A 14,967-nucleotide genomic window follows, 5' to 3' on the forward strand; every position below is an offset into this window, starting at 1 on the left:
CTGTTAGGACCTTTTTTGTCTTCAGAGAACACAACTTATTAATTGTAACATTTTTCATTTCCAGTCTCTTTACCAAATGTTAACTATTAGCAAATGCCGATTCTTCTTAATCAGCCCCTTCTCTGACCTACAATCTTTCTGAACACCTATTGGGATTCATTTAGCCTCTGAGAGGCAGTTTAATTGGTTACATCTTGACATGTATTCTTTGTATAAAACGAAAAAGTACCTCATGAAGGAGAGGATTTTGGCTATTGTGTATAGTACAAATGCTCTGCTAGATGTCAACTATACAGACATTTTAATATCTGAAGTAAATTATGATTAGAGTGGTCATTGTTATGCTAGGACAATGAGTGAAAACCAGAACTGTACCAGGCAAACAGGTACATGTGAATAGCCAGTTTTTGATATATATAGTTTCTTTGAGTTGTTAGAAAATGGGCTGGGAGAAAGAGGACTAAAAATTGAAAATAGGAAGTCTACTAGTGGATATAGAGGCAAAAATTCTAAAATGAATAGCTGACATTATACCTAGAAGGAATGTTAGAATGGCAATAAGTTAGATTAACATTGTGGACGGCTTTTGAAACCATAGACATTTTTATTATTGAATTCAGTCGTCTTGATCCCTATGAGAGTAGGCATTATTTTAGTAGATATGAATTAAAGCTGAGGACCAAAGAGGTTAAATGACATCCCCAAAGACCGCCACTCAAGAGCAGGGCCTTTTCTTTGTAGTAGGCTTTGTTGGTAGGAAGTGGTGGGCTATCCTAGAGAAGCACAAAATGACATCTGACCGAGAATAATGACCTTCCATTTCACTGGGGTAGAACAGATTAGATCATTTGATAAAAGTCTCAAGGGACTAAGGCCCCTTGGCTGCCAAATCCGAGTCAGCCAGTAGTTCTCATTTCAGAAAGAAATTGAGGGATGTTAACTTGTAATTTCCTCATTCTTCCCTTTTTATAGTTAACACTGCCAATTCTTGGTTACTTTTTTGGAGAAGTACTTTGTTCAAGGCTATTACTGCTACCAGTGCTATAATGCTATGTCTTCCTACCTCAAAGACCTTGCTATTGCTACACCTTTTTGCCATTCATTAATCTCTTTTCCTCAACCATTTTTTCCACCACATGAAATATGCAGTTAACTTCCTCTGTCACTGAGTGATTAAATTTTTTGGTTCTCAAATTAGTGTATAGTTTGAACAAACCTATTGAAGAATTACTCTTTTCTGGTTCTCAAACTGATTAAATGCCTGTATTCAAATACTCAGTAGACCATTTAACAATAAGTAAGCTCTGACTTTATCTGTAAAAATAGACCTGCTATGAAACATGTATAGGATTGTTAGAAGCATTTGCTAAGAACTTGAAACTGGCACAGGTTATTTACTAAATAACCCTTTAGATTTCTAAAGGAAAAATACCTAATAAACCAGGTTAATTAGCCATAGTCTCTTACCATGTTTTTACCATGCACTTACAAATGGATTTTTTTTAAATTGGGAAAGAAAACGTGCCAATAAAAGGCTGTGTGTACATCCATTTTTTATTAAATTAAGCATTACATATACATTTTGGGACCCCTGTGTACTCTTCATCAGTTCAATTTCCTTCCATCAAAGGTAACAATTATCAGGAACTGGTGGTTTTATAATTTCTGCACATGAATTGATGCTCAATACATATTTATGTACCTAAAGTAGTTCGTGTTCTGTAAGTTTGAAACTAAAATTGTACATTATATGTCATCCTGCAAATTGCTTTTCACTTCAGCTTTTTTCTAAGGTTTATTTACAGCTCTTTTCATCCTCTATCCAGTCCACTGTAGTCTTAACTTTTACTTCTATCTCTCTACTAAGCGGCTCTCATCAAGATCACCTAATTGCTAATACCAGTGGATACTCTTCATGCTTGGCTGCATTTGTCTTTCCTTCTTCATAGTAGTTTCCTTAACATTCCCTTGATTTCTCTAAAATCTGATTTCATCTTCAGTTTCATGATCCCCAAAATTCCATAATCTACCCTGTCCAAATTTTCCCAAATGTATTTCCCGCTAACACAGCTAATGACAGCGATCCATTCAGTCATACAAAAAAGAAACCTGGTCTTTGCAATAAATGGTGTTGGGAAAACTGGATAGCCACTTAATGAAAGAATGAAGTTGTACCCTTATTTTACACCATATACAAAAATTAATTGCAAGTAGATCAAAGAAAAGTTAAGACCTAAAACTATAAAATTCAGAAAATGGGAAAAGCTTCATGTCATTGGATTTAGCAATGATTTCATTTATAGGCACCAAAAGCACAGACAACAAAAGAAAAAAGTAAATTGGATTTCAGAATTTCTCTGCATCAATGGACACAAAATCAATAGCATACAAAGGCAACCCAGACTGGGAGAAAATATTTGCAAGTTGTATCAATATCCAGAATATGTAAAGAACTATGATTCAACAACAACAAAAACATTAAAATACCATAAATGTATTGAGTTACATTATGGCCCAGATTATGAAGAGACTTCCAAAGGAGTTTTAACAATTATAAGCACAATGAAAAGACACCCGACATCACTAATCACTGGGAAAAATGCAGATCCAAACTACAGTGATAACACATGCATTGGAATGACAAAGTCTTGGTGAGGATGTGAAGAAATTGGAACCTCTGCACTGTTGATGGGAATGTAAAATGGTGCAACTTCTATAGAAAAAGAGTATGAGTTCTTGAAAAACTAAGATTACCATGTAACCTAGGTAATAAATAACCTCAAGAGACATCTGTACACCCATATAGCATTATCACAATAGATTAAAAAGTAGAAGCAACATAAGTATCCCTAATAGATGAATGAATAATGAAATGTATATACATAGAATGGAATATTCAACCTTAGAAGGAAGTTCATGGCACATGCTACAACATGGATGAACCTTGACATTAAGCTAAGTGAAATATGTCAGTCACAAAAAGACAAATTTAATTTCACTTATATGAAGTACCTTGATTAGTCAAATTCAGAGACAAAGAATGGTGGTTGCCAAGGGCCAGGGAAGTAGGGGAGTAAGATTTAATATTTAATGGGTGCAGAATTTCTGTTCGGGAAAATGAAAGTTCTGGAGATGGATGGTGGTGATGGTTGCAAAACAGAGTGTAATTAATCTCACTAAACTATATTTTATGTTAAAACCTCAGTGTCATCCTAATCCTGTCACAGTCCACCCTTTTCATAGCCATTCCCCAACAGACTTTCTAAATGTTTTCACTTTATATACACCTCTCTTCATTCCCAATGCCATTGAGAACTGCCTGGCTAGGCTATTACTACAGTCTCCTAAGTGTTCTACCCTCCACTCAGAATTCCTCTACACTTGCCTCCATAAAGTGGATTGGTCCTAATAATCCTCTCCTACTTAAAACCCTGGTGAATAAAGCAGCAACTTTAAAACCTTAGTCATGAAATCTTTTGTTCAAAATAAGATTAAAATTTCTAACACTAAACTCTGATTGAGGAAACTAGGCCTGAAGCCTTGCCTACTCATTCTTACATAGCCCTCTCATTAGAATAGAGGATGAAAACAAGTGGGAATCACCTTTCTTTCACTAAAATAAGTTCCTCAGTTCCTCAGTTTGCTAAGTTCTGAGGTTCCAGTAGAGAATAAAACATGGTACCTGCTCTCATGGGAAACCTAAATGCCATAGCTGGGCCTCTATATATGTCTACATATCTCTGAACCATACATTCAAGAAGCATTTATTTAGCCTGTGTTCCAGGCATTGGAATAAGCTCCAAGACCCCTCTTCTACTGCTGTCATACAGTCTGGTGACAGGACTATGCAAATAGAGAAATAGTTGAAAATTTCAATGTATTTTATAAAGGAACCAGTATTGACCTCTCACTTCTAACTTATGCTCCAGCCTTCCTAAATACATAAAACTACTTGATTAAAGTAAGTGTTTAACAATCCTTAGCCTATGTTCTTTCCTAATAGACCAGCATACCTTGTACCTGCCTTATATTTGTTGCTCTTATCTACAGTAGGAGTGATAGAATGGTGAGAATTCAGTCCTCAGAATTGTTTAATTAGTATAGAAATGTTTAAATATAGTATTTGGATTTTATTGCTTTCATACTTGTCCTGTCTAGTGTGCTTTGTGTCTGTGTTTTCTCACCTGGTAGCTATAGACATATATATACATGCCTGGCTCCTAAAGATTGGTTTTAGTATTCCTGGATGAGAGCTCCTTGTGGAAATGGAGTTTATTGGTCTTTGCATTCCTGATACATGTCCCATAATAGATCTCAAATAGTTTAAAGAATGGATAAAACTTTTGCATTACATCAACACTGGAGGCCTAGGCAGAAAATGTCAGGCAAGTTTTACAGAAAGCTAAGACTAAGTGGAAACTTAATCCACTTAGTCTTAATTTAGTATTCAAAAATTCTGTGCAAATTTCTGGCCTATTTTTTAATTTTTAAACTATTGAGATATAATTGACATATGATAAATGGCCCATGTTTAAAGTGTATAATTTGATGAGTCTTGACACATTTATGTACCCATTAACCATCACCAAAATCAAGTAATAAACATATCGATCATCCCTATAAGCTTCCTAATGCACCTTTGTAATCATTTCCTCTTTCCCTATCCCAAACCACAGTACCAGGCTGATGGTACTGATATATTTTGCCACTAGAGAAAAGTTTGCATTCTAGAATTTTTAAAAATCAGAACCGGAGTGCAAAATATACTTTTTTATATGGCTTCTTTCACTCAGAATAATTGAGATTTGTTCATGTTTCTGTGTGAATCAATAGTTTATTCCCTTTAAATGCTTAGTAAGTTTGTAATAATTTCCCAAAAAGTACTACTTTATCGAATTCCACAAATTTTGATACTCATTCAGTTCAAATATTTTTAAATTTTCTTTCTGATTTCTCTGCTCATGGGTTATTTAGAATTGGTTTACTTTAAAATATTTGGAGATTTTCTAGATATCTTTCTGCTATTGGTTTCTAATTTAATTCCATTGCGGCCCTGGAACATAGTTTGTATGACTGGAATCTTTGTAAATTTATTGGCTTGTATTATGGCCCAGAATATTGTCTATCTTGGCAGAAGTTCTGCGTGCACCCGAAAAGAGTGTGTATTCGGGCGTAGTTAGGTAGAGTGTTCTATAAATGTGAATTAGGTTAAATTGGTTGGTAATGTCTTCCTTACCTGTACTAATTTATTGTCTACTTATTCTGTCAATTATTGAGAGAAGGATGTTAAAATCTCCTGTTTTAATTGTGGGTTTTTCTATTTCTCATTACAACTGTCAATTTTTGATTCAGGTATTTTGAATCTCTGTCATGAGGTGTATGAATATTTAGAATTATTATGTCTTCTTGCTGAATTGATCCTTTTATCATTATTAATTAACTCTATCTCTGGCAATAATTTTTACCAGAGATAGAGTTAATTAATAATGATAATTTTAATCTACTTGTATTGATATACTAACATAACCACTTAAACTTTATTTTATTTTAGTATTGTATACCTTTTCCCTACCCATTTAGTTTTTCTTTTACTAATTATAGACTCACGAAAAGTTGCAAAATAGTACAGAGAGGGTTACATGTATACTTAGCTTCTAATGATTACATCTTTAGTATAATATAAAAACAAGGAAATTCATAGTGGTACAGTCAATAGACATTATTCAGATTTCACCAGTTTTTACATGTACTCATTTATGAGATGTGTGTGTAGTATTGTATGTAATTTTATCACATGTATAGATTCATGTAACTACCCCATTTACTTTTTTTAAACAGTGTTATTGAGATATAATCACCATACAATTTGCCCAATTATATATACAATTCAATGGTTTTTAGTAAGAATTGTGCAACCATCACCACAATCAATTTTAGAATGCTTTTATCAGCCCAAAAAGAAACCTAATACCCATTAACAGTTACTCCGCATTTCCACCCAAGCTTTGCCACTCCAACCCTAAGCATCCAGGAATCTACTTTCTGTCTCTATAATTTTACCTATCCTGGACATTTTATGTAAATAGGACCACACAATTTATGGCCATTTGTATCTGATTGTTTTCACTTAACAGAATGTTTTCAAATTTCATCTATGTTATAGTATATATCAGTCTGTCATGTCTTTCTATAGCCAAATAACATTCAATTTTATGAATGTACCATGTTTTGTTTAGCCATTCATCAGTTGATGGACATTAAGTTTTTTTCCACATTTTTGGCTATCGTAGACTATGCTGCTATGGCATTCATGTACAGATTTTTGTGTGAGCATATGTTTTCACTTCTCTTCAGTACTGTGTGTACCTCGGAGTAGAATTGCTGGGTCATACAGTAACTTTATGTTCAACATTTCAAGGAATGGTTCCATTATTTTATAGTCTCACCAGCAGCGTATGAGGGTTCTGATTTCTCCACATCCTCACCAAAAGTTGTTATTGTCTCTTTTTTTTATTTTAGCCATCCTTATGGGTGTGAATTGGTATCTCATTGCAGTTTTGATTTGCATTTCCTTAATAATTGACGTTAAGCATCTTTTCGTGTGCTATTGAACATTTTTATATCTTCTTTAGATAAATATCTCTTCAAATCCTGTACCCATTTTAAAATTAGGTTACTTGAGTATTTAATGTTGACTCGTAATAACAGTTCTTTATATATTCTGGATGCTAGACCCTTTTCAGATATATGGTTTGCAGGTATTTTTTCCCATTCTGTGAGTTGTTTTTTTGCTTTCTGGATAGTATCTTTGAAGCACAAGATTTAACAATTTTACTGAATTTATCTATTTTTTCCTTTGGATGCTTGTGCATTTTGTGTCAAAGCTAAGAAACTATTATAGCATAAGAACTTTGCAACAACGTATTTTCCATTACTCCCTTCTTGGCCTTTGAGTTATTTTGTCATACACTTCACTTCTATATATTATTTAATTCTACAATTCATTGTTATCACTTAAACAATCAATTTTTTTTATTCCCAAACTTTTTGTGGGAAAATATATACATAACAAAATTTACCACCCTAACCATTTTTAAGTGTACAGTTCAATGGTATTAAATACATTCATAATGTTGTGCAACTACTATCATCCATCTCTAGAACTCTTTTCATCTTGCAAAACTGAAACTCTAGACCCATTTAAGAAAAGCTCCCCATTCCCCCTCTCTCTCAGCCTCTGGCAACTACCATTCTTTTCTGTCTCTATGATTTTGATTCCTCTAAGTACCTCACATAAGTGGAGTCATATAGTACCTATCTTTTTGTGATTGGCATATTTCACTTAACATAAGGTTCTCAAGATTCACCCAGGTTATAGCACGTCAGAATTTCCTTTCTTTTAAGGCCGAATAATACTCTATAGTACGTATATACCACATTTTGCTTATCTATTCAGCTGTCGATAGGACACTTGAGTTGATTCCACATTTTAGCTATCGTGAATAATGTTGCTATGAACATAGTGTACAAATATCTTTTCAAGATTCTTCTTTCGATTATTTTGAGTATATACCCAAAAATGGAATTGCTGGCTCATATTTTTATTTTTTTAAGGAATCACCATACAACTTTCCACAACAGCTGTACCATTTTATACTCCTACCAATAGTGCACAAAGTTACCAATTTCTCTACATCCTTACTAACACTTGCTATTTTCTGGGGTTTGTTGTTGTTGTTGTTGTTGTTGTTGTTGTTGTTTCATAATTGACTTCTAATGGGTATAGGTAGTCATCTCACTTTTGAAGACAGTTTTCTGAAACTAGAATTCTTGGTTTTCTTTTTCTTTTCTTTTTTTGGAGAGGGCATCTATATTGAAACTTTATTATAAAAATATAAAGCAGAGTTCTGTAACAAAAAAATGCACATTTGGGTTTATTTTAACACTCAAGTAAATCCGAAACGATCTTAATATAAGCCACTTGGAGTAACACATTCACATCCAAAAGATTTCAACAAATTTATATAATATATATTGAGTACTAATTCCTGTACAACTTATTCTTACTAGTTTAGATCCAGGTATTCCAATGTATTATGAACCAGTCAGCTCTTTCAAGTCTTTGAAAATAAGTCCCAACTGAAATTTCTGAACAATCACAGCAAAAGCCACAGAATAATTGGAAGAATTAGATGTTTCCATGATAATTAAGACCAAGGCTCTATGACGGACAGGAAGGAGCATTCAAGGATAAAAATCAAATTTTTTCTACTTAGGTTAGATAGTAACTTAAATGAGATCTTGGAATTCCCAACTTTTATTTAATATAATAAGAAGAGACCAAAAAAAAAAAAAAAAATCAGGGTCGCTTGACACCTTTTACCTTACATGAAAACCTTCACCAGTAGAGGTTAGAAGAGATCAAAGCAAGTGTTTTCTCTGAAGTGAATAAATGGCATCAGTTCTAATTCTGAGGTTATTAACCAACCATTCAGATACTATTTTTAACTCATGTCTAAGAGGGAAATTGTGAGGAAGGGAGAGATAAGGCTTCAGCAGAGAAAGCAAGTTTGTTGTTGTTGTTGTTTTTAAATGCCTACAGCACCTGGTATTCCTAGGTGGTCTTCTGTCCAAGTACTAACCAGGCCCAACCTTGCTTAGCTTCCGAGATCAGATGAGATTGGGCACGTTCAGGGTAGCATGACCCTGGACTCAAGAAAGCAAGTTTTAAGTAAGGAAAGAACCAGCTTCTGCCCTGAAGTTATTGCTAGATCTTAACTGAGTTGCATATATATAGACCTGTTTCACAGTGCAATCGAGAAGTAACTGAATCCTTTGCTAAACTTGTAGGCATATAAACAATAGTATTTACTGTCCTGCAGAAAGATGTCTTCACAGGGAAATCTCAATTTCCTCAGTTCCTACAAAGGCTATAGCCCAAAATCAAATCATCCAAGACTTGGTATAATGTCGAGGTTAAGCGGCACAGTATTTAGCTGACAACTACTTTATGAAATTATTCCATTTCCCCAAAGGGGATTAGTGGTTGATGATTGAGGGAAAGCACAAGTATGTCTGTACCAATAAATAAGTCCCCTTAGAGGTTTTCTACTGCTTTCCAGAGTCATGAGTGGTTCTTCTAGTCTGAGATCTTGGCTGCATGGCAGGAAGGAGGGAGGTCTGCTAAGGCCCTCAGGTGTTTACAGTTTGCATAGTTCATCCATTGGTAATGGCAACACACATAGCTCTTCTGAGAGCATGTATGTTTGTGCTTGGCAAAGCCAGCTCAGCAAACATTTCTTTAGCCCTTTGGCTTTTCCTGTGGAGTAAGGACTCTAAGAGGGCCCAAGAACATGACCTACTCATTGCATGGTACTTCCTAAAGGGCCTAGAGAATGCTTCTTCCTCACCTGCCTCCAAATCCAACTGAGAAAGGAAGGGGAGTAGGGAGTCTCCACTAACTTAAAGAATTAGGACTTCCAGCTGTCTGCTCAAGGGCTGAAATCAGCCTCATTTAGTACCTTCTGATCCTTCTTAGGTGCTCTGTGTCTTACATGTTTGGTCTCCAGGAATTTCATGAGAAGTTTGCCTAGAAAAGAGCCGAGTCTCTTTGCCTAAGTCTCTATGCCTTCAGTGAGAACATGTTTAAAACCTCCATGGGAAAGAGAGGGACTTTATTCTCAGAAGAAAGTGGTTTTAAATTCTTGTCTATTGGAGAGGTCAAAGTTAAGCAGAAAGCCATTGCTTCCACCCAACACTTTCCCTTTCCTCATAAACTAAAATTAAGGATGGTGCAAAGTCAGGCCCTAAGAGAAGAAGCAGAGATGATCCATGCACCATCTCTCACACACAGAAACTGGAATTTCTCAGCAGTTTGGGAACCAGATGCTTTGTTGGCTCCCAAGGTCAGGCGAGGAGACGGATAGCTTCCAATCCTAGTACTTAAGGAGGGAACTTTCAATGACTTTGAAGATTTTCAATAGCATTCGTGTTTTATTTCTCACCAGAAATAAGTTTACTGGTCCAAATTCTGTCCTAAGGAGGATCACTATTGGTCTGGTAAGCTAATATCTTTTTGGGCTGAAGAAACAAATGGATTTTAAGCAATGTACCAAGAAAGTTTAACAAATGTAGGTTAAAGCATGGAAAGCCAGAGAGACCAAAAATAAATCCAATTGTGCTAGGAAGGAAGAGAACCATTTCTACTTAGGCCTTCTGATTGGTGAAATACAGGCAAGCAACTCAGGGCGATGGGTGGGATACAGGAGGGAGGAAGATGTGGTCCAAGTTCTGGAAAGTTCTCTCTTCATCAGTTACCATCATCTCCCAAAATCATTCAAACAGGGACTTGCCAGTTCAATCTGTACCAGTTCTCACTGCCTTGGGCACTGCCAGCCAAGAGGTCAAGATAAGCATGCCCAGAAGTGACATAGCATCTTGGGTAATATTGCAAATTTTCTTGTTAGTTTGCCCCTCTGTAAGCTGGCCAACTCTAAGCCCACTCATTCATGCACTTGTCACACTTGGCACAGGTTACCATATGGCTACATTCCAGCAGAACACAGGCAATGGGTGAGTCCGCACAGATCCTCCAGGTTGGATGGCTCTGCTCCTCCATTTTGGTCTTCAACATGACTCATCAGGTGCTGGAGTCCTTTCTGATCTTTGTACAGCTGCATCACTCTCTCCATCAGCTCCCACTTCTCACAGCAGCCCTTGTAGTTGATGAAGTTGCGAGTCAGGATCTCTTTCAGCTGCTTTATAGTCAGACCTTCAACGTCTTCCAGGTCAGTCAAGTCAGACATGGAGGCCCTTTGTTCCCAGGACAAAGCTGTCCTCTGACTGGGTCTCATCCTCAGCAGGTACACTGACTGTACTCTTCAGAGCGGCAGATTCTTCTTGGTCCTGAGACACAGGACCATTAGACTGCAGATTCTCCTGAGCTGGGCTGAGGGAACAGAGGAAGTATTTGCCGGTGAAGAAGGGAGGTCGGGTGAGGTAAGAGTTACTGTGCTGGTGTGAGGCTAGGTCAGGAGGCCTGTTGCTCAAGGAAGTCTGGGGACAAATTGAGGACACCAGTCCTGCCCTCCTGGGAGATTACAGACTGCTGGCCAAGCACCAAGAATACCAGCTCCTCTTTCTCCTGGCACATTTCAGTAGAGATGTCATGGAGGTTGAGAGAGTTCCTCAGGTCCTTCACCTTTATCTTCATGAGCTCCTCCCACTGAAAGGCTGTTGCTTGGAATCATTGGCAGAATGGACAGAGGCAGGGCCCATTTCCCACTTGGCTCAAACAAGCCATGCAGAAATTTTTCTTACAGTCCAGGCAGGTCTGCTCCCTGGCAATGTTTGTAAAGTGGGCCTCCCAGGCCTTACAGCTTAGTTCCGAGCCTGTTGGGGAAAGAAAAGAATTGCACCTAGGGTTGGAATAGGCTTGTGTCCTGGCTCCCTGGAGTGGTGGGGCCTCCTCAGGGTGTCCATCCAGGCAGAACCAGTTGCAGCAGGTTGCCCACATGATAAAATCTGCAGCAGCAGCCTGACTGGCCTGCATCTGAGAGGGGAGAGAATGGGCCAGACCTGGGCCTCTGACACCTCAGGCAAGGGGAGTTCAGGCTCTGCCACAGTGGTGTCTCTGGGACTAGGGGATGAGGAGGCAAGTGGAAGGGGAGGCGGGTAGGACATCCTCATGGCTGCCCTAGGAAGCTGGCTGACAGTATATTTTCTTGTAGCATTTTGAATATATCAGCCCACTGCCTCTGGCCTACAAAGTTTCTGATAAGAAAGTTGCTGGTAATCTTATTGAGGGTGCCTTGTATGTGACACATTGCTTCTCTCTTTCTGCTTTCAAAACTCTATCTCTGGCAGTTTGATTATAATGCATCTCTATGTGGGTCTCTTTGAATTCATCCTCCTTAGAGTTTGTTGAGTTTCTTAGATGCTTGTATTTATGCCTTTCATCAAATTTGGGGAGTTTTCACTCATTATTTTTTCAAATATCTCAGCCCCTTTCTCCCTCTCTTCTGAAACTTCCGCAATACATATGTTAGTTTGATTGATGCTGTCTCACAAGTCTTTTAGGCTCTGCTCACTGTTCTTCAATCTTTTTTACTTTCTGTTCCTCAGACTCCATAATTTCCATTCACTGTTTCTTCTGCCTGCTCAAATCTATGAATCCTGCTAGTAATTTTTTTTTTCATTTCAGTTATTATACTTTTCAGCTCCAGAATTCATTTTTGGTTTCTTTTTAGGTTTTCTATCTCTTTATTGATATTTCCATTTTGTTTAACCATAGTTTTCTTGACTTTCTCCACATCTTCTTTTAGTTCTTTGAGCATCTTTGAGACAATTTTAAATTATTTTTCTAGTATATCTGCCATCAGGCCTTTTTCAGGACTAGTTTCCATTTTTTTCCTTTTAATGAGCCATACTTTCCGGAATCTTTGTACATATTGTGATTTTGTTGTTGTTGAAAACTGAACATTGGAATCTAATAATGTGGTAACTCTGGAAATTAGATTCTTCCCTTCCCCAGATTTGCTGTATTTTGCTATTGTTGTTTTTTCATTGTTGCAGTCTATCTCTGTACTAAGGATCAGCCTAGGTGTAAACTTAAGATCTTCTCTTGACTTTTCTAGGCCAGTACCTTTCTCTGGGCACGTGCGGTCATGTTCTAGTTTTCCCCATATATGCAGTTGCTTTAGGAGGTCCTTGTCTTTATTGTCTGATTACCATAAGTGGAGAAGAGGGAAAAAAAAGGAAAAAAAGGGGTTTCTAGCCCTTTAAATTCTCTGGAAGTCACTTCAGCCAGATGAGGAGGGACTTGTAACAATGGGGGAAGGTGCAACAATGGTATACTATGTCTTTGTCGGCACCTCTATAATCAGAAGTAGCCATCATCAGAGCACAGTTCACCAATATTTGGAGGGGAGGGTCCTTTTTGCCTACTCTGGATCCCACAAGCTGTCTACAAACTGCTCCTGGAGCATGTGCACAGTTGCCTGCCATGGGACTGAGGGTGGAGAATGGATAGCTGCTACTGTGTTAAGAGCTAAAATTAACCAAAATTAACTTCAATTCACTCTCCAAGCCTTCCCTTGGAAGTTGCAAGCCTTCAATATAGACTCCAGAGCTCCAAAATAGTTACATCAGATTCTGCCAGTGCAACTTTTTCTAACTGGGAAGACAGATCTCTAGTACTTCCTAGTCCACCATCTTTTCAGAATTTTCTCTAGCTTCTTAGACATATGGAATACAGTTATTACTGTTTCAATATCCTTATCTACTAATTTTAACATCCATATACTTTCTGAATTAGTTTTGATTAGGCTTTCTTTTCATAATGGATTCTATTTTCCTACTGCTTTGTATGCATGTTAATTTTTGATTGAGTGCCTAGACATGTGAATTTTACTTCGTTGGGGTCTGTATATTTTTGTATTCCTATAAATATTCTTGAGATTTGTTCTGTAGTGTAGTTAAATTATTTGGAAATATTTTGATCCTTTCTTTCTGGGTCTTGCTTTTAAGCTTGTTAGTTGGGGCCAGAGCACAGTTTAACTAAACTAGAGCTAATTTTTTCCCACTACTCAAGCAAACTCTTCTAAATAGTCTATCCAGTAAATTACGGGGTTTTTTCACTCTGGCTAGTGGGAACAGGCACTATTTTTGGTCTCATGTGAGATTCAGAAATTGCTCTCAATCATTCAGGTGATTCTTTCCCCAGTCTAAGTGGTTTCATCACATACATGCACTAAATACTACTCAGAAGACTCAAAGGGAAATTTCTAAAGATCTCTAGAAATCTCTTAGAAATCTATATAACTCTCTCCTTTCTAGTACTTTGCCCTTTGCTCTCTAGCCATCCTGGCTTTTATCTCCTTAAGTCAGGGTGACCACCAGGCTCCTCCTAGTTTACTACTTGTGCCATGACTTAGACATTCTCTCCAGGCCATAAGCTGAAACTATTATAGGGTTCACTTCAATTGTTTCTCATCTTTAAAAAAATCACTGTCCTTTGTTAGCTGACCTCCAATGTCTTGAAAACCATTGTTTCATATATTTTGTCCATTTTTTTTTCCGTTAGATTATATCAGATCCCTGTTACTCCATCTTGGGTAGAGCAATGTCCTATCTCTATTCAAGTAGGACTGGAAATCCTGATATCTTAGGATTAGGGTTTTCATTCACAGAGTGTGGGCATAGTTGAGAAGAAGCTCTTACACGTTTTTAGTCTGAAATGAAACCAACTTTGAAGATAATAGTGAAATCAAATTTGGAGCAGGTAAGGCTAGGCCCAATCAAATACGAGTAGAGAATTTTCATAATTCCAAGCATTGGGAGGGTTAATAGAGTAAACAGGAGAGAAGCCTAAAGCTATGCATGTTAGATCATGATCCCAGTTACTATATTTCCTTACTTTCTGACTGACACTTATTGTCAATTGACAAATTTGCTTCCAGCAAAATTTTAACTTGCTGAAAATCTGTACGTCTTATGCTGCTTTGGATTTGTTGTGTTTTTTAAATTTTGTATTGTTATTTCATTTGTTGCATTATTTCATTCTTTGCACTTTATAGTGAGGACAGGTTAAAACCGAATTAGGATAATGAAATTCTGGCAGTAACTTCAAAGGAAGAAAAACACATTTTCTAATAACACCTCCAGGGCCACTTAATTTTGCTATAACTTCTCTTCGTAGTTCATTGTCTCATCCAAGGGATAAGAAGCTGCCACATTGGTGAATTTCTCAAAATTGTTATATAGAAGAATGAACAGACATATTTAGCATTGTTCCATATTAGAACTAGAATGAATTAACAAGGAGCCTGTTACTTGTTTTTAACACTGTTCCTTCATGATGAAAAATTTTCCACTGGGCAATTAGTCACATAAAGCAATAAACTTGGTCAAGCCTTTTTTTAATCTTAGTCATGTTAAAATTTTTATTTTCCATGTATATAATTTTAT

At 36.9% G+C, this 14,967-nt stretch overlaps 2 pseudogenes; both read right to left on the reverse strand.

The window, feature by feature from the left end:
- Positions 1-8,593: 8,593 nt before the first annotated feature.
- On the reverse strand, positions 8,594-8,712 carry LOC111729728 (annotated as a pseudogene).
- Positions 8,713-10,492: 1,780 nt separating this feature from the next.
- Positions 10,493-11,533, reverse strand: LOC105302696 (annotated as a pseudogene).
- Between the last annotated feature and the right edge of the window lie 3,434 nt (positions 11,534-14,967).

Source organism: Pteropus vampyrus, unplaced genomic scaffold (genome assembly GCF_000151845.1).
Source record: "Pteropus vampyrus isolate Shadow unplaced genomic scaffold, Pvam_2.0 Scaffold276, whole genome shotgun sequence".
In the NCBI taxonomy this organism is placed as follows: Eukaryota; Metazoa; Chordata; class Mammalia; order Chiroptera; family Pteropodidae; genus Pteropus; species Pteropus vampyrus.